Here is an 18,425-nt window from a genome sequence, read left to right on the forward strand (position 1 = left end):
GAGCATCTCCTGAGACGTTTAATGGTCGGATGCCCAGAGCAAACGCTGAGGATTCTGGAGAAGAGGGGTGCCTCGTATTGGATACTGAGGGAGATGTCTCTGGGGGGACAGAGCTACAGGTGAGTGTCTTGAACTTGGAAAGGAGTGGGGGGGTGTGCATGGGGGGGTCCTTAGGGGTACTGGTGGCAGGAATTCACTATGAACTCCTTAAACAGTGGGTAATTATAGTTCCTCCTTTAAAATTCCTCTGCAGCTTGACGAAGCCTCTGTCATGACACCAGAAAGACAGCACAGCAGCAGCCCAATAAGCCCGGTATTTGGAAAGAGAAGCTGCTTTTGTGACAATCAAAGGCCTGTTGCTTCAGAAGAGGGTGCTATGGCCTTTAGAGGACAACTAGGAATTGAACAAGAAGGACCTGTCTCACTATGGGGTCATAAAAGGCTCATGAAATCTCTTAGACACATTTGTTGTTATGGCATACTGAAATATTGTTTGAGAGAGACTTTTTGAAGCATTCAGGGGCTCCCTCCTAAGTGCACCAGGTCAAGGAAGCCATGCCTGTACGGACAGGACAGATGAGGATATAAACCAGACAATTCAGGAACTTTGTACTGAACTGTGTGTGGAGAGTATTCTAAACACTATAATTGCATTAGGGTCCTCTATGGATTGTCTGTTTCACTGAGAAACTTTTAGCTCAGGGTGCGACAATTATAAGCCATATTCATCTGGCTGGAGACCCACATGCTGCTTTACATGATGTCCTTCATGAGGAGGATAAATCTCTGGTACCCTACATTGAATGCTTAATTGAAACAAAAAAATTATAAATTCCTGCTCCAGGGAAAAGTGTAGCCATGATATAGTAAAAAACTAGCAAAAAGCTGTAAATTTTGTACAGAGGCTGATGAAAATATAGCTTATTAGAAACACATTCTCACAGATGTCATTCTTTAAAGGGAGGATATAGAGGGGTTTTGGGGATATAAAGGGTCACAGCTAAGAACATGTTGGAACAGGACCCAAGAAAATTCTGTGGAGCAATACAGGACAGCTGTAACTTGATGGTTGCAACAAGGTGTTGTCTTGACACCCAAGAACCTTACAAAAAAAGACTGGCAGGGTTTGTACACCCAAAATTCAAGGGTTTTGAATCCATCAAGGGGTATCTACAGGGATGAATTGAAGACCACCATGCAAAATCCAGGGGAGTCCTTGATGATGACCTGCCAATCTGTGAGAGAAGCCTCATAAATATTAAATATCACCAGGATATAACCCTGAGAAGGACAGAAAACACCCCTTTTCTAAGGATTGTGGAACTGTTCCAGGACAGGATCTAGGTATGTATTCATATGTTTTATACATCTTTATTTGCTGTCTTTAAGTCAGTAGATAGTCTCCCTGTAATGAACATCAAACAAAGTAGTAAAGGCCCAGACACCAGGTTCTATGCATGTAGTCATAGGTTTTTATATATTTTTATAAGCTTTTCTTTACTTACTGCTTCTTGGAGTCCTTATTACAGCAGAGCATCCAAACTTTTAGACAAAAATAAATAAATAAATAAAAATAAATAATCAGAGAGGGCAGACCAAGACAGGGGTGGTATGTATGTAAACTTTTTAAAAAAACGAAACAAAACAAAAACAAAAAACCTCTGCATGTAACAGGGCTAGGGGCTGATCTCCACATGGCCCACCCACCTGTTCTTGAGCAAACTGCCTGCCTTGGTCTCAATTGATTAAGTAATAGATGTAACAGAGGCTGCCCATTTTCTGCCCCACTGCTAGGGGGTGCTATCTGTGGCTCCATTCCTCCCCTACACTGCAGCCCAAGCCTCGCAGATGACATCCTGATGTTCTCATATGTGCCAGTCCCCCACGATGGGGCCCAGAATCCTGCTGTAGGACCCCCAACTGAGTTCCTCCCTTTAGGCAGACTCTGCCACTTTTATACTGGGCCATATATTTTCCTGCCACTGGAGGGGACTTCAGATGTGGTCCCCTCACTGGGACCTTTGGCTCACACTAGCCTCAGCCTCACCTCCAGGCCAGTCAGGACCCCAGGCCACTGGCTCTTGGGCATCCCTCTTGCCCTTCTGACCCTCATGGTCCTGGCCCCTGCCTGGGCCAGTCAGGGGAATCTCTGGCAGGCTTTGACATACGACCCATACTCTTTTCCTGGGGTCCCCCTCTCTGGGTCCTCCTCCACAGATGTGGTGTGAGGCAACCCCAGCTTCCCACAACTGGTGCCTCAGGGTCTCACAGGGGACTCTCACTCTCACTCCCCCGCTTGGGCAGCAGGTTGTGTTGCTACTACCAGTCTTATATTCAACCCAAACTCTGCCTCCCCGCATTGGAGGACTTACTGGGGTCAGGACTCAGCTCTCTCTGGCTCCCCCTCACACTGGGGGGGTTCCACATTTCTCATAATGCCTCCTTTACTTGGGATCTCAAGGTTTCCCTCCACAGGTGGGCTCAGGTGGCCATAACCATGCCTGGCCCCAACCCTCCTCCTTGGGGTGTTGTACCTATGCAGGACTCAGGCGGCCTTGGCCACACCTGGCCTCTAACTCTCATCCTCAGAGCTTGCACCCCCACAACTACCTCTGGTGTACACAACCCACCCAAAAGTGAGGGGTAGGGGTTAAGGCACCCTGACCCACCTTTCACCAGGGTGATCACTGGCCTGGCATTTCCTGGGGGCTCCCGTGCCACTGGGAGCTCCACCAGGCCACCCACTCCCGGCAGGGCATAGCTTCCAGTCGTACCCAGGACCAGAAGCCTCCTACCATCCCCTACAGCTCCTCCCTTACCTCCAGATAAAATTCAGCAGCCCTCAGGCCAGGCAATGTTGTTGCCTGACCTTCAGCAGCCAAACTGCTCTGTTTATATAGGCAGCCCTGAGCCCCAAAATGGCTCCCCTTATCAGGCACCTGGAGGGTGCCAGCTCCAGGGCCTTAAAGTGGCAGGCACACCTAGTGCCCTGACACAATGCATATAGATATCTTTTCCATTTCATTATAGTATCTTTTACTTTCTGCTGTAATGAAGACCCCAAGAAACAGTAACACCCCAACTTTATACCAGAAAAGCCTCGGAAGGGTTAGACCAAGACAGGGGTGGTATGCATGTGACCACTGTTTTACTCTCTATACATATAGATATCTGGGTGTGTTAATATGAAGGCTTATGTCAGAACATCATTTTGTAATTGTTTACCCCCAAACAGAAAACCCTTCTTGAAGAATGGAAAACCAGAGCAAGCATGTCCCATCATGTCTTTATCCTGTAGTGAAAGGTACATTTTTCTGAAATCAAGCTTTTGAAACTGAGTGTTTTTGGGGTGATGGGGATAATTTTGCTATGGGTCTTTTAAAGCATGGATGTTTCAGCCTTGCAGCTTTTAAAACTGTGTTTTGGGGGTAGGGTTGAGGGTTAGGGGGTGTGCTTTTCTTGAAAGTGAATTGCTGATGCTGTGATGTCAATGTTATGTTTCCCAAGTGATCTCACACAAGACCACCAAAGAGAGAGATGATGTTCCAGAATCACCAGGGGAACACAATTCAGCTTGAAGGCCTCTAGCAGCACTCACTGAAAACCACAGAAACACACACCCTGAGGATCAGAAACCCCATGAATCAGACCCCCCAAAACCAAAACAGAAAAAGACATGGTAAAAAAAAGACCACATGGTTTCTCAGAGGAAAATACACCACCAAACCCTGAGAGAGCAATGTGTGAAAACACAAACACTCAGTTCCAAAGCTGCTGTTTTGGGGTCTGTGAATAAGAAACACGAGACTGATTACTTGCACACTTTAGAGAAACCTGAAGAGGTTCTTCCTATGTGTTTGAAGGATCATGATTATTTTTCAAGTGAAAAGAAGGGATTTTGGAGGGTTGCTAGCACCCATAGAGCCTTGAAAGATCATGATTATTGTGCAACCAAAAGGGCAGATGTTGTACAGAGGGGAGGTGGTCTGTATGGTTCTGATACTAGGCATGCTATGTGTTGCAAGAGGGGAGGCCTTGATAAACCTGAGAACAAAGTGGCTTGTGAGGCAAAAACTAAGGGTCTGTTTAAAGGTGAGGGTGGAAAAGGCTAAGCGCCTATTGAGAAAGAATAAGAGAATCCTAAATACCCTAAACCTCTCCAAGCCTGTGGAGGCTAAGACCAGGCCTGGCAAACGTGATGTTAAAGACCCACTAGAGGGGCCCTCAAAAACCCCCAACTCCTCCTGGGTCTGTGGAATCAGACAGTGAAAATAGTGAAAGTGATTTAGAAGATGCCTCAGAGGGCCCCTTGAATGTAGACCCTCCTGAGCCTGTGGAGGATGTCGTGCCAGATGTAGAAATGGTATGGGTGAGAAGGCGGGAGTGGCCTATAGCTAGGTTTGGAGCCCAGAGATGTACAGAGGAATTTCGTTTTAGGAATCTGGAACTTGTATTGGTACAATGTGGCTTTTGAAAGCCATAAGAAGGGGGTAGAACAAATTGTAAAAAATCTCCACTGTTTATTCATGCCTGCTAATTATGTCCAGCTCTTTATTGAAGCAAACTGCATGCATAAGTATTTATATTCCCCAGCTATTAGTTTAAATGACATGTCCACTGACCTGTTTTTGGAGTGGATCAGCAAGCTCTTACAAAGTCATAGAGAAACATTCTTTGATTCAGCATTTCAGTTCATTGTGGTAGTTTTAAGGTGTGGGCGGCGGTACTTGGAGAATGGTAAATTCTATCCCCTATTCCCAAATTATTGCCAAGAGACTGTATTTAATTGCTCTGAACACCTTTGATACCAAGGTCTGTTTTGCTGGTAGTCTGCTTGCTCTGACCACTCTTAGAGGAGCCACAGATGCATAGCTGCTACATGGTGCAAACCAACTGCACGAGAAGTTGGGGTGGTCAGCACAAAAACAGGTTATGTTGAAGGATGTAGCACTGTTTGAAGACCTTGTAAAGGTTAACATCCATATAGTTATGCATAAGGAGAAAACAGGGTGGAGTTTCTTTAAAAACACACAGCACACCTTGGTACCCAAACACCTGTTTCCTTATGTTGCATGATGGACATTATTATGGTGTTCTGGATGTGAAATTAGTGTGATTTGTGAGCCACTCGTGCAGGTTCTGGTGCCACCTCTGTCCGACCCCAGACTACACAGATAATGTGGGTGAGGCATAGAGGCGTCTTAACTGTAAACTGGTCTGTCAGTCCTTATGGTGCTTAGAGAGAGACAATTCTGGCTTCTGAGAAAAAGCCTGACTGCTTGTCTAAAACTTTGTGTTATGAATGTAAATCTTATGTGGACAAAAACCATGAATGCAAAGGGAGGCAATATAAATAGTGCTATGGGCAGATCAAGGATGCAGACAAGCACCAGTGCTTCATGCCTTAGATTACTAAACCCGAAGTAGGGGAGGGTTACATTTTTTATGATTATGAATGTATGCAGGAGACTGAGATGCATGTACCAAATTACATTTTTGTGATGGAGTTAGCTCTAGAAACCCCTTGGGAGGATAAGACCCAAGAGACAAAACAGACTTGGGAATTTAAGGGTGAAGAATGTCTGTCAGACTTTATTAAAGGTCTTCATCAATAAAAAGTATCAGGGCTACACCTTCATAGCTCATAATGCCAAGGGCTATGATGACCCAGGGAGGTAAACTCATGTGCACAGAAGTCACCAGCCTGGATATCCATTTCATAGATTCTTTAAACTTTCTACCTATGAAACTTAGCAAACTCCCCCAGGCCATGGGTTTTGAAGAATGCAAAGGACATTTCCCACTTGTTAAAAAAAAAGCGGGAGAATCAGAATTATGTGGGGCCTCTCCCTGAAGCAGAGTACTAGGGGGTTGAAAGCATGCCTAGTGAGAGAGAGAGAGAGAGCGCGCGCGAGAGAGAGAGCGAGCAATTTTTAGAATGGTACCGGGACAACCATAATAGGACCTTTGATATACAAAAAGAGCTGGCCTATTATTGCCAGGGGGATGTAAAAATTTTGAAGGAGGTCTTATCATCTCTGTAGGAATGAGATTATGAAAATGACTTGGTGAGTAGAGATGGTGAAAAAGGACGGTAAACTTGAACGTGTAAATCTCTGCATCAACCCTTTCCACTATATCACACTGGCTTCTGTGTGCATAGCCATGTACAGATTTGTGTTTTTGAAAGACCAGACCATTGCACTACTTCCCCCAGACAACTACCACAGACAAAGAGATTTTCGATCCCCGCTATCGAGTGGCTCATGCATCTCTAGGAAAAGGAAAATATTCAAATTCCGCATGCCTTACAGGGCAGGGAATTTCAGGTGGGGGGCTATTTGTTAGATGGCTATGCCAACATTGATGGGAAGCCCACAGCCTTTGAATTTAATGGTTGTTTTTTCCATGGCTGTGTCACCTGCTACAATGAAAATGAGTGGAACCCTTTGACAGGGACAACCTATGGGTTTCTGAATTATCAGGCAGCACAAGGCCGATTATCTTAAAAGAGTGGGGTTTACCATCAGGACCATTTGGGAGCACGAGTGGAGGATTTTGTTAGAATCCGATGGGGGAGCTCTCTGATTTCTTATGCAGAGCCCAGTTGCCTTCTTCTCTGACATCAGGGATGTTCTCTTTGTGGTGGAGGACTAATGCCATTTGGTTATATTACAAAGCCAGCCCAGGTGAACAAATTCACTATTACGATTTTATTAGTCTCTACTCCTTCATCAAAAAAACAAAGGAACACCCTATTGGGCACCCCAAAATTATTCATGACAATTTCAGCCCCCTGTCAAGCTATTTTGGTTTGGCCAAAGTGAAATTGTACCTGCCACATGGGCTCTCTTCCCCCCATGTTACCTGTCAGGGTGAATGGGAAACTCATGTTCCCACTGTGCCACACTTGTTTAGAAACAAACCAGGCAAAGTGCACTCACACTGATGAGAAGAGGGCCCTTCTGGGCACCTGGTACATACCTGAATGTAACAAAGGTATTACAAAGGGGTACAAAGTAGCTAAAATCTATGAGGTCTGGCATTTTTCTGAGGTGAGTAACACACTTATTGAAAAGTAAATAGCACTTGACCTCCGACAAACAGGAAGCCTCGGGGTATCCCACCTAGTGTACTGACAACAAAAAGCAAGACCAACATGTGGCCAATTTCTTCCAAAAATATGATGTCTTTACACCCAATGCATATTAAACCCAACCCCATATAAAAGGTCAAAATCACAAAATTATTTCTAAATTCTTTGTGGGATAAATTCGGCCAGAGGACAAACATTCCCAACACCAGCATTGTGAGACACCCTCTTTGGCTCTCTTTTCTCCTGCCTATGACATTTCCTCCTGTGACTTTATCGATGATGAGATGGCCTGCATGTCCTAGAAGCACAGCAAAGAGTGTTACATGCTATAAAGATATTAGTGTTGCCTGAGAGCATGTTTCACCATAATATAATGACTGCTTAGAACTGTACAAGCTATTAGACAGCCTGCAAAACCAGTGCCTGTACCATGACATAGACTGATATTTGTGAGCCATGAGGGAAACTGGAATCTCCCACTAGATGATTGGTTAGGCAAGCTCACAAGTGAGATCCCCCCCAGATGAACAATCAGAGTCTGTGTCAGCAGGCCCAAAACCCTACAGGTATACACTGCCAGGAGAAAAGGTCTGCTTAAAAGGGGTTACCCTGAACATGTCTACCTGTGAAAAAGTCTATTTTGAGAGATCTCATTTTTGATTATGGAGCAAACCTTGTCAGAGACACCCCTAAAACCATTGCAGAACAGCAGAGCTCTATTGTCGAGAACAAACAGCAGTGGACAATCGAAACCAAGACTATTAAGAAAATGCAGAAAGTAGTTTATGACAAAACCGTCCTCACAGAAAGCTTTAAGTCCCTCCCCCATGGTTTTTTAATATGGATATGCGCTGGAAGCACCCCTTTTCGGTGATTCTTGCAAGGCCTAGCAACTTGGTAAAAGTTGTTTTATAAAAAAAAAAAAAAAAAAAAAATGTTCTGGATAATGCTAATAGATTGTTTTTTGTTATGCCTGAGATTATCATGTGGCACTATAGCTGTTGGCAAACTTTGTATAAAGAACTTCTTTGTAAATATCCTGTTATCAGATTTGTGGAGGGACTGCCACTCATTTCCTCTAAATAAAGTAAATATGGTTGTGGTGGATGACTTGATGGACTCTACTTATGAGTGGTGAAATAGAGAAGGCCTTTACCAAGTATGTGCATCATAGGACATCTTAACATTATGTAGATAGTGCAGAATGTTTTCTGTCTGGGGAAAAAGAGTCGCACCATCACCCTCAACACAGAATACATAGTTCTGCTTAAAAATCCAAGGGATTAGCTAGAGGTGGTATCCCTGGCAAGCCAGATGTATCCAGGCAAGGCCTGTTCCTTTCTAGAAGCTTTTGAGGATGCTACTAAAAAGCCTTATGGGTATCTGGTGATAGACTTAAACACTTCTACCCTGGAGACTTTGATTGGGAGGGAAAAGCCCAGTTCTTAAAATCAGCCAGCAATTTACATGGTGGAAATAAAAAGAGATGATGTAGCAGCGGGCTCTTTCAATTCATGAGCCTACAGAAGGGAAACATGTCTAATTGTGTAAAGAGAAATTTGGCTCTCCAAGCTGCTTATTCAATCCCCCTCACCTCAGAGGAAAGCTAGACTCTGCTTGGCCTCTGATGATGTGGTAGTGGCCATTTCAGAAATTGCTTTGAACACCTTAAATGGAAAAAGCCCTTTGACACCCTGCCAAATCCATGCGTCTCTTTCAGTGCAGAATCATAAAAAACCGAAAGTTAAAAAAAAAAAGAAAAAAAAAGAAAAGGGCTCTTGTTAAAAGACAAACACAGCTGGTGAAAGCATCTAGGGGATTTAAATCAGACCCCTGTTACATTTTGTTATCCCTCTAATGTTGGGACTTTTGACTGAGCAGTGATGGAGCATGTGGGGAAAAATATACCTGGTGCCTAGGCACAACCTAGAGTGATTAAGGGCTCCCCCCCACCCCAGCAAAACATCAGAACTGAGGTGACCCCACTTATTGGATGCTAAAAAGAGGGACATTCTCTGAAACCAGGGTTAGCTGAATACAATAAAACTAAACTGTATGCCACCATGCTTCAAAAATACCTGATGCATGTGAAGCAGAGTGACTTGGATAGACAGAAAATAACCCATTTATGCCAGAACAGAACCCCCTAGAAATGGCAAAACCCTTAGAAACACCAACAAAACCTGACCCCACCATTTCACGTAGTGTTGGATAACGTGCATGTCTGATACAGAAAAAATGCTGAAGTGTTGCTCAGCATAAGCATATTTTTTCTTGGGATGACCAAGAAGATATTGTATACAAATAAATGTTCATCAGCGGTTCCAACGTGCTCAGCTTAGTCTGGGGGACCCTTCAGACTCACACCACTTCTAGTAAACGTCCATCTAAAGGTTGGGACATCTTTATGAAAGCAATGTCTGAGCTTAACATACTGTCTTCCATTATGCACAATGCTGCAAATTGGGATCATTTGGACCACCTGAAAGCATCTGCCACAGACGAAGAAACCTCAGCGCCAAAGAAGCTTTTAGAGACAATCTTTCACAAGTGGGATCACCAAGTAAAGTTTTACACTTGCAATAAATTATTTTATACTGCTTCAAAATTTTGCCTGCAGGTTTTTGGTTTTTTTTAAGTGGTATAGGGTAAAAAAAAAAAAAAAAAAAAAAAAAAACAAAAAAAAAACCACACACTCAGATTGTTCTTTTTAAAAAAAAAATAAAAAAAACCAACAAAACTCAACAGCAGGGCTCTTTTGTAGCAAAACCCCCAATTTATTTTAAAATTCCCTCCCCTTCCTCAACCATTTCTGACTTTCTCTCCCTCTCTATTCCCTAGATAAGTATAAGCAAGCCAAGATGTAGGATAAACTTTAACATTTTATTTTAGGCAGTAAATTTTACTGTTCTCTCCCCTCCTTGTAAATAAGTGCCCTGCTATTTTGATATTATTCTCTCTTTTTTTTTTTTTTTTTTTATAAGCAATAATTATTATGTTTTATATTGATTTTTTTTTACTGCTTTTATATTGTGTGATTACTGTTTTAGGCCTATATATGTAAGTTAGCGTAAGTCATGTCAAGTTTCTATTTTGTTGGCCAAGTCCTCGTCCTGTCCCTAGGCCCGGTTGTATAACCCATGACTCACACCTATGTAACTTGGTTCCTGAATGAATGGGGATCAATGAGGGTGCTTGAGAGACAATGGCAGTAGATCTAAAAATAGCTCCCTCTGAATGACCACACCATCAATACCAATACCTGGACCAAGGACCCAGCCCTTGGAAACCACCCTCAACATTTAAGAAACAAAAGATGAGACAACCAACTGTTATGCCAAGCTGTACATGCTCAGTAAGAACACCTGGAGCCCCCTGGAACAGGACTGACCTTGCCTGGACAGGCCCTCCCCATAGAAGAGCAGAGATAGTTTGCCCCATAAAAGGGGTAGTAAAGACTGACTCCTTGGGGCACCCTTTCCATCCGAACCAGCACCATGCCAAACTACCTACCCACCCAGAGACGCTGCTGGCAAACCCCACCTGGACAACACCTACTGGACAAGGACCCCTTTCTAGCCTGGATAGGTAGCTATCACCTTCCACTCCCACTTCAACCAAGGACTTGGACTCTGCTTCTCTTCCCTACCTGGACTCCAGCCCTTCCACTGAGTCTGAGTCTTTCTCCTGCTGCCATTGTGAGTGTGAGTGAACTAATAACTTCATGGGGCTGTGTAGTGTGTTGTCTGTGTAATAAAACTGTTATTTGGACCCCATAGTTGGGTTTTGCTTTACTATGGTTTGGCCCTGCTCCATTCTATGCTCCTCGCCCCTCTAACTTCCATCTCATTTCTCCCTCTCCTGGCTCATTACCACCTCCAACACCTGTCCTGAGCTCCTCTCTGCCTCCAAACCCCCGGTTTCTTTGCCACTGTCTTATCCCCACTGCCTTTTCCTTTTCCCCTGAGCAATGAGGTTTCTGCCTCAGTTTCTTTCCAGGCCATCTCCTCCTTGCCACCACTTATCTGCCCCCCTCCCAGCTGTCTGCCTCAGTTTCCAGCCCCAGTCTACCTTAAGTAAACCCAAGCCTCAGTTCCTCAGCCAGCTTCTCTGTAGTCCACTGGTTCTAATCCTGGTTCTGGCAACTTTCACTCCCTATACTTTAACTCTCTCACCTGAACCTTCCCCCAGGTACCCCAAGGACACACATACACACTGTACCATCCAAGTTAGGAACCTACCTGTGTGTATGTGTAGGGGGGGGGTTATTGTGTGCATGATGTACAAATTAATGATCTGTGTCTAACTTTTGGGGTATATAGTGTATGTGCTTGAATTGGTGATAGATATGCATGTGCTTAGGATGTGTATGTGCCAGAGCTGGTAGACAGAGAGAGTGAGAGTGTGTATGTGTGTGCGCGCGCGCGCACGCACCTAATTGGTGTGTGTGTTTGTATATGTGCAATTGTGTCATACTCTCCTGTCTAACAGTGCAATATTGAGATCCTGAGAGTTGGCCTGACCCTACAGGGCAACACTTTGTTTAAACAACACTTTTCTGGAAGTCATTGCATGAGATATGTCTTAGCATTTTGAAACATGTTTTGAGCAGGTCCGGTCATATGGAAAGATTTGTATTTATTTATTTATTTTACAAATTGCATCACCCCCATGTGGTCATTTTATACTAATTCATTTAAATACAATTTTAAAATGTGTTCAAATGATAGCCCCCTGTTATAGTGGTAAAGGAAAAACAGTGGTATCCACAGGCAGAGCTGGGGTCTTATAAACATTTCATCTGAAAAGCACTGCTGGTAGGATTCTTATTTCAAAAGAAAATAATGCTTTGAGGAAATGAAGCGCTGCTTGGAAGGTGACTATATGAATCAAAAAAACTCCCCATGGCTCTGATCCATTGTGTAAACTAACAGCCAGTGTTCTTCAGGCAGATTATATGGGTGCATGTCGACCGCTAGTCTCCAGGGTCTTCGAGACAGCTGAGCCTAAGGGAGCCAGTCACAGGAGAACACGTTTAAGAAAGTCTCTTTAGGGTACGGGTCTGTGGTTAAAGCCCAGGAGAGCTGTTTGCTGCCCATCTTCACATGTAGTTGAACAGGATGTTTCTCTGCTGGTTTCTCTATAATGTTATCAAAGACCCCATACACAGTCATGCTGACAGTGGTGAGCAAAGCACAAGCAAAGCATATTTCTGCTCTGAAGTTCTTGGTTTTAAACAGGGAATAATGGTTGGCACATGTCTGGTCAGGAGACAGGTCAACAGCAAACAAGGTATTCCCCTAGGCAAACTCCTCACAGTTGATCAACAGGGAATGGTTTTTCATGCATTTACTGGCCATCTGTACTAGATGCATATATTTGCTCACACAGTTCCCATTTTCAAAATCTGGTTATAGTGTTTCACTGGAATTTGTTATCTATCAATGTACAGGGCAACAAAATTAATACTGTAATGTTTGAAGTTGAAGGGGTTCTTAACATAGTTTCCGCTAAAGGTGTTATTATCCACAAACCTGAGAAGGAGGAGGAGCTTGGCCAACTATCTCAAAAACAAATTCTGTTGATTATGGATCCAGCTACCAGCTAGGATACTAAACGCTTTCATACCCACACAATCTATGGGGTATTTAGCACTGGCTATAAGCAAGGCCTCCACGTAGCCCAGTCAGATGCCTGGTGCTACCCTCACTTTCTTCACAAAAAGAAAGGCATAAATAATTCATAGTTTACACTGTAGAACCACTGGGGTGCCCATCAAACAGAAGGCATCTTTTCTGCAAGTCAGTTTAAAATTTTCACATCCATGCCACTCAAAAGTTTTTCGTGTAAAAAATAAGATGGAGGTGGCTTAGCAACAATATCTTTCTGCTCTGGGAAGTCAGGTTTGCATGGTTTCCTAAACCTGTGATTACTGGCGTGATCCAAGTAACAGGGGGTTTCTGTGATCATTTAGAATGACCACTTAATGCTGTCCAAGGGTGTCTTTGTAAAACAGGCCAGCAGAAAATTGGGTGGCAAAGGTGTCATTGCTACAGTTGAGCATCAATTCAGTGAAGGCTTGGTAAGGGTAAAAATTGTTGCTCTGACATATGAGAAAGTCTCCCAGAGTGACATCCGACTGGCTAAAAAGAGAGGCCAGCAGGTAATTCACTAAGCCCACTGTGGCCCCATCATCAAAATTGTAAAAGGTGACAGAATCAATTTTGCAACAAAAAGGTACAGCAGTAGTTGTTTAAATCCATATGAACTTCGCCATTCACAGCAACTGAAAAATCGAGGGGGGCAGACTCCATAAGAGCCAATAGCAGGGGGATCTCAAATGTACAGACTTATCTCAATGCTGGTCTGTGTAGGGGCTATTTGAAACAAGTCCAGCTTGAATTTGGTATAGTCTTCAGATCTGCAGTGAACAAAAGCTATGTTGGTTAAAATATTATTTCTTTTTCTCCCAGGAGAGCACCCTCTCTCTCATGCAGCTCCTTCTTGGTCTTTCATGTATGCCTGAACTGCTGACTTACCTTCTTTCTTTTAAGGGGTTGGAACAGGCCTGTATGTTGGGGGCATGACATCTTTCTTTTAAGGCTCCTTCTTTTAATATATACAAAGCTGGACCCCTCCTGCTTTGCTGACTTTCACACCTTATCCAGATGTGACTGATCACGTCTTTGGCTATGTTTTGAGCTGCATTTTTAAACATGGGGCTTAATAATCTCCAGACCTCTTTTCAAAAGCAGGATGGCTTTTCTCAAGAGGCTGTGGAATATGCCCTCCACACCAGCCCTGTACATCATGGGCATCCCCTGATAACCAGGGAGATCATACCCTGCCTGGGCTTTATAATAATTTCTGTACAGGGTAGGGTCCCATAATTTTTACCATCAACATTGTGCTTTTTCTTATTTTAAAACCCCAAAGTTCTCTGGCGGTGCAGGTGAAGTTTTACGATCACCTTGTCAAAGCAAAATGAGATGCGTCTGTTCTGATCCGTCTTTATTTCAGTGTTGATGTGATGCTGACTCATGGGGACATAATATGGCTTGCCATACGTGATGGTGACAAACTCATGTCTTCCACAGATAGGTGCGCATGCCATTATACTTAGTAGAGTGGACATAAGGGGCTTTCAGTTAGCAGCCTGGCAGTTACACTGTGCTTTGGGCTGGACAAGACTGTGCTCAGTGTTTTTGGGACAGTCCCCTGATGGCAGTGACATGCAGTCTAGGGTGGCCCAAGAAGTATTTTGCCCCATAATCCCATCCTAATATGATCTTTTTTAGGACTCAGTACTCGATGCAGGATATTTTACTTTTTAAATCAGCAAATTTCATAGATTTCAGAGACATTAGGGCTGGAAGGTACCTCATAAGCTCATCAGCTCCAGCCCCCTGCCCAAGGGGCAGTAAGTCAGCTAGGGTCAAAGGATCCTAGCTAGATAAAACATCCAAATATTTCTTGAAAGTGTTTAGAGTAGGTGCTTGCACCACCTCTAACGGGAGTCTGTTCCAAGCCTCCAGGGCTCGGACAGTAAAGAGGTTTTTCCTTATGTCCTGCCTAAAACGGCCTTACAAAAGATTGTGACTATTGGACTTTGTTATCCCCTGAGGTGCTCTGGTGAACAGATGTCCCCCCAAATCCTGATGCATACCCCTTATGTATTTATAGGCTGCCACCCCTGAGCCTACACTTCTCCAGGCTGAAGAGTCCCATAGCTTACAGGCTCTCTTCATAAGGCCTGTTTTCTTGCCCTTGGATCATGTGCGTGGCTCTCCTCTGGACTCTTTTTCAAGCTTCTCCACATTCTTCCTAAATTGGGGAGCCCAGAACTGGATGCAGTACTCCAGCTGTGGCCTCACTAAAGCTGAGTACAGTGGCAGGATGACATCCTGGGTCTTGCTTGCGATGCATCGGTAGATGCAAGCCAGAGTTTTGTTTACTTTGCCAGCTGCAGTATCGCATTGGTGGCTCATATTCATCTTATAGTCAATCATGATTCCCAAGTTTCTTTTGGTCATGGTGCTAGTGAGTGTAGCATTGCCAAGCCTATAAAAGTGTGGTGCGGGTTTATAGTCAGTCCCAAAGTTCCCCAAAGTTTGGTGTCATCAGCGAACTTGGCCAGTCTGCTTTCGGCACCAGTGTCCAGACCATTTATGAAGACATTAAGGAATACAGGTCTGAGAACAGAGCCTTGGGGGAAGCCACTAGTCACGAAGCGCCATGTTGATTTGGTTCCATCAACTACCACTCTCTGGGTCTGACCTCGGAGTTAGTTCCCCAGCCATTGGGCTGCGGAGAAGTTGAGGCCGCAGTTGCCCAATTATCCCATTAGGACATCGTTGGACACCAGGTCAAAGGCCTTTTTAAAGTCCAAATATATGACATTAACTTCTTCCATTTTGTCCAGATGATATTCCACCTGGTCATAGAAGGAAGTGAGATGGGTTTGTTGTGGGTACATCTTGCCTGACCAATGCTGGCTATTCCTCAGAATGTTGCCTGCTGTTAGCCTGTCAAGAATGGTTTCTTTGACAATTTTTTTCCAAAAATCTTTTCAGGAATTGAGGTCAAACTGATTGGCCTGCAGTTCCCAAGATCGTCTTTCTTCCCTTTCTCGAAGATGGGCACCACATTGGCCCTCTTCCAATCTTCAGGTACTTTGCCCAAACACCACAAATTCTCAAATATCCTCTCCAGTGGCTGCGCTCTGATGTCTGCCAGTTCCTTTAGCACTCTTGGGTGCAACTTATCTGGACCACTTGATTTATGGGGGTCCAGCCTCTCAAAAGGCTCCCTCACAAGATCTAAGCAAATGGTGGGCATATATTTATCTTCACCCTGGTCATCCCACATCATGTTAAGCAGGGTGGTCCCTTTGGGCTGGTGGAAAAAAATCAACCAGCAAAACATCCAACTAATCTGTGGCAGCAGGTTCCTGTCGAGGCCAAGGCTGCTCGTACAACTGCTGTGCCTGCTCCCCAGACAACCCTTGGGAACAGGTATGCAGCCCTGGCTCCCATGGAGGAGAAGGCAGAAGAGCAGATCTCCAGAGTCATTGATGCTGCTCAACCTACAACACGGGCTGAGAAGAGGCAGACCCCGAGGAGGAGGAGATGTAAAGTTCTGGTCATTGGCAACTCCATCCTGAGGGTAACCGATGGGCCAATCTGTCGCTCTGAGTCCTTGTCATGGCAGGTCTGCTGTATGCCCGGAGCAAGGATTTGGGACATCATGGAGACCATCCCGAAAATCATCAAGCCCTCTACTACCCACTGGTTGTGGTCCATGTGGGGACAAATGATGCATCCAAGAGCAAGCCAGACAACATCATGCAAGTCTACAAGGCCTTGGGGCACCAACTCAAGAAGATGGGAGCTCAGGTGGTATTTTCCTCCATTCTCCCGGTAAGCGGACGGAGTAGGCATCATGAGACCTGCACTGAAGTAGTTAACCAGCAGCTTTGGAGCTGGTGCCACAAGGTGGGCTTTGGGTTTTTTGATAATGACCTGTATTTCTGTACGGAGAGCATGCTGGAGTGGGATGGGCTTCATCTCTCCCCTAAGGGCAAACATATTTTTTCTTCTAGTTTGGCTGATCTCATACGGCAGGCTTTAAACTACCTGCACCAGGGGAAGGGGCCGCTCCGAGTGGAGAGAATGCTTTGCCAGCATGCAGGGTGACAAGAAAAAGGAACATCCAGGTAAGCAACAATGTTCTGGGAGTAGGGGGTAGGCGCATGCGCCCTCAAGAGGCCTCAAGTGCCTGCTCATAGTATGGGGAGCAAGCAGGAGGAACTGTACCTCCTGATTAGGAGTAAGAATCCAGACTTAGTAGGGCCCACAGAAACCTGGTGGGACACTACCCATGAGTGGGCAGTGGGCACTCGGGGATACACCCTATATAGAAGTGACAGGACAGAGAGGAAAGGTGGGTGGGGGGGTCATGTTCCATGTCAAAGAGCAACTCACATCATCAAGGATTAGCTTTGGGTTAGAGGAGGGTTAGGCAGAGAAATTGTGGGTCAAACTACAAGGGGGGCATGGTGAAAGGGACCTTACGATGGATGCCTGCTACAGACCACCTAACCAGGGGGAAGAGTTGGACCGGGGCTTCTCCGGTCAGCTTATGGATGCAGTTAGGTCAAGGGATGTCATTGTCATGGGCGACCTAAACTACCCAGACATTTGCTGGGAGGAGGAGCAGACGGCCAGGTCTGACCACTTGCTGGCTATATTACAGGACCTTCACCTTACCCAGGAGGTGCACAGCCCCACTAGAGGTAACACCTTGCTGGACCTGGCCACAGGGGATGACCTGGTTAGGGGACTGCTGGTCCTTGACCACCTGGGCAATAGCAATCATCACCTGCTGAAATTCACTATCCAGCACAGGGTGTCTAGAGCTTATAGTAAGACTAAAACCCTTGACTTCAGAAGGGCCAACTTCAATGAGTTTTGGAGATTAGTGGGGGAGGCACTAAGGGCCCAAAAAGTAGAGGAGGTGGGAGTCCACGAGGGATGGTCATACCTTAAGGGAGCAATCATCCAGGCCCAAAGGATAACAGTCCCTGAGAGAAGCAAGGGGGGTAAGAGTGCTCAGAAACCCCCTTGGCTCAGCAAGGGCATTCAGCAATGCCTGAGGACTAAAAGGGTGGCGTACAACCAGTGGAAGGGAGGAGCTATCACCAAGAAGGAGCACTCCTTCTTGGCCCATGAGCGTAGGACGGCTACGAGGAAGGCCAAAGCAGAGATGGAACTCAAGCTAGCGTCCAGGATGAAAGACAACAAAAAGTCCTTTTTCAAGTAAATTGGGAGCAAGAAGAGGGCACCAGGCAATGAAGGGCTCCTGCAAGACTCAAATCTAGGTCAGATGAGAAAGCTGATATTTTTAACAGTTTCTTTGCCTGTTTTCTTGAACAGGGACCAGGACATCCCTCCTACCAGAGGTAGGAATAATCTCAGGAATAGCTGTCTCAGCCTTGGGTCAGCGCAAGTGTAGTTAGGGATCTTCTGGAAGAGCTAGACATTTTTAAATCTGCAGATCCAGATGCCCTCCACCCCAAGGGTGTTGAGGGAGTTGGCAGGGGTCATCACGGAGCTCTGGGCCCAGCTCTATGAGCACTCATGGTCAGCTGGCCACGTGCTGGGGGACTGGAAACTAGCTAATGTGGTCCCCATTTTTAAGAAGGGAGGAAGGAGGACCCAAGTAACTACAGGCCCGTAAGCCTTGCCTTGGTCCTCAGGAAGATCTTGGAGAAAATCATCAAGGAGCACATCTGTGTGGGGCCTGCAGGGGAGATCATGCTCAGGGGCAA

At 45.1% G+C, this 18,425-nt stretch overlaps 2 long non-coding RNA genes across 2 annotated transcripts in view; both read left to right on the plus strand.

The window, feature by feature from the left end:
• Positions 1–670, plus strand: part of LOC109324386 — a 5,209-nt gene extending 4,539 nt beyond the window's left edge. The window contains exon 3 of the long non-coding RNA XR_002104926.1: positions 521–670. This is a non-coding gene — a long non-coding RNA (uncharacterized LOC109324386). The remainder of the gene's footprint in view (positions 1–520) is intronic.
• Positions 671–3,001: 2,331 nt separating this feature from the next.
• On the plus strand, positions 3,002–3,882 carry LOC109324385. The gene is made up of 3 exons (XR_002104925.1): positions 3,002–3,128; positions 3,236–3,304; positions 3,508–3,882. It is a non-coding gene; the product is annotated as an uncharacterized LOC109324385 (long non-coding RNA).
• Positions 3,883–18,425: the final 14,543 nt, after the last annotated feature.

The sequence above is a fragment of the Crocodylus porosus genome, unplaced genomic scaffold (assembly GCF_001723895.1).
Source record: "Crocodylus porosus isolate Cpor-Errol unplaced genomic scaffold, CroPor_comp1, whole genome shotgun sequence".
NCBI classification, from domain to species: domain Eukaryota; kingdom Metazoa; phylum Chordata; order Crocodylia; family Crocodylidae; genus Crocodylus; species Crocodylus porosus.